This window comes from Mus pahari, chromosome 10 (genome assembly GCF_900095145.1).
Source record: "Mus pahari chromosome 10, PAHARI_EIJ_v1.1, whole genome shotgun sequence".
Lineage (NCBI taxonomy): Eukaryota > Metazoa > Chordata > Mammalia > Rodentia > Muridae > Mus > Mus pahari.
The window spans coordinates 62,789,968-62,792,349 of record NC_034599.1 but is presented as its reverse complement, the minus strand read 5'-3'; positions in this window follow the sequence as shown (position 1 = coordinate 62,792,349).

Genomic DNA, 2,382 nt, shown 5'->3' with positions numbered 1-2,382 from the left:
ACACACACACACCTCCACCCCACCCCCGTCTTTATCACGGGTGTCATGTGACTAGCTGCTCCAAGCTCCTACTGCCTTGACTTCCACAGCATGATAAATTACTGTTCCTAGAACCTTGAGCCAAAGCAAACCGGAAGTTGCTTTGCTGGATATTTTACCACAGTAAATAACTAAAACCAAGTCCCTCTCTCCCTCTCCCTGCCTGTGCCCCTACTGACCAGTCACTGAGGGGGTTAAAACAATGTCTGTTGCTGTTGACTTGAGGTAAGCAATAAACATACAACAAAGGGATGCACAGGGTTTGGAAGACAGTGAGACGCGGACACAGACGCATGGCACGGACCAGCCGGGATAGGAGGAAATACGGCCATGTGAGGGGTGTGAGCCCCACTGAGCCTCCAGTAGCCATGGCCTAGATTTCAACAGCACTCTACAGTTTTGAAAGAATAATGGAGGAGCATGCTCTTCTGAGCTTAATTCTGTTTTATGGGTTGGTTTTTTTTTGTTGTTTTTTTTTTTTAACCAGTATATCGGGAATTCTGTCATTAGTTGTCATCTTGCTGTGTGTCTCACTAACAATTTGCGAGGTAATTAATTTTAATAGAAATATATGGGGAAAATGTAGTGAAATTTTAACCTCCGGAATGCTAAACGACGCCCTCCAAATCACAGAGGAGTAACTAATTTCCTTCTTTAACTGCCGCCACCCTCTCCTCTGTCAATCATTACACAAGGTAATCACCACTGGACCATCAGCCATTCTTAGGTCTCTTTCAGAGGCTACTAACTGAATAAAAAACTTAAAGTGGAAAGTCCAAACATTTTAGTGCAAATAATATTCTCTACTAATGAAAGCTTTGAAATTTTGCCGTTTTCCACCTTGAGCCTGCCTGGAGATGCTGATGACTGACTGTATACCTCCAATATTCACCAAATTCCTCAGCCAGGCGATGGTGGTGCACACCTTTAGTCCCAGCACTTGGAAGGCAGAGGCAGGTGGACTTCGGTGAATTTGAGGCTAGCTGGGTCTACAGAATGAGCTGCAGGACAGCCAGGACTACACAGAGAAACCCTTAGGGGTGGATTTCTGATTCTAAACTGGACAGGGAAAAAATCCCATAAGACCTCAACACTACACAAAGAACTACAGGCAACTGAAAAAAGGCTGAGAGCAGGAGAGCTGACCTGCCTTAAGGAAGAGCACGCCATTGGTTATCCAGTGCTGGCCAGTCCTGAAAACATACATACACGTAACATTATAAAGAGTGAACAGGTTATAATTAGGAATGGACAGACAGGCAGGCAGGCAGACATCATATAAAAATACATAAATGCATGCAATAACAATTGATGAAAAAGACACTATGAGTTTGAAGGAGAATGGAGAGAGTACATAGGAGGGTTTGAAGAGAGGAAAAGAGAGGAGGAAATGTCGTTATTATATTATAATCCCAAAAATAAATAAATAAAAAGAAAAATTTAAGAACCTCATCCATGAGTACTGCATCTACATCATTTCTCTCTCACCCTCTCTCTCCTCCTCCTCCCAAAACTAATGTCAAAATACCATCAGGGGCTAGACTCCGTGATTATTAGAAATGACTGCTCTTCCAGAAGACCCAAATTCGATGTCCAGTGCCCACACAGCTGCTCACAGCCACCTGTAATTCCAGTTCCGGCGGATCCAATGATCTCTTCTGACCTCTGTGGGCACTGCACACACGTGATGCACAGAAATACATGCATGCAGACACTTGTGCATAAAATAATAATAATTTTAAAACTTAAAACACTATCAGCACCCAAAGTACAGCCCTACGGGGGAAATAAATTGAAAGCGTGGGCTAGCTAGAGAAAATGAGCACCACAGCGGTCATAGTTGTTATGGCTTTGTAAACCAGAATTAATGAGAGTAAGAGCAATCCTTAGTTTCTCTCTGCCTTTCACATGTGCACCAAAGCATGCACGCGCGCACACACACACACACACACACACGCACACGTACACGCACACGCACACACGCACGCACACGCACACGCACACACACACACGCACGCACACACACACGCACACACGCATGCACACACACGCACACGCACATTCACAGATCAAGGGGGAGGACTAAGTGGATCCAAGGCAGGAGACAGCACACAGCAAGGAAGCCTGACAGACACCTGGTTCATCTGATCACCTAAGACAGCGGTTCTCAACCTTCCCAATGCTAAGACCTTTAACACAGTTCCTCGAGTTGTGGTGATGCCCAACCGTAACATTATTTGTTGCTACTTCCTAACTGTAATTTTGCTACTACTACGAATTGTGATGCAAATACCTGATATATGACTTTCTTGTTTTATTGACACACACACACACACACACACA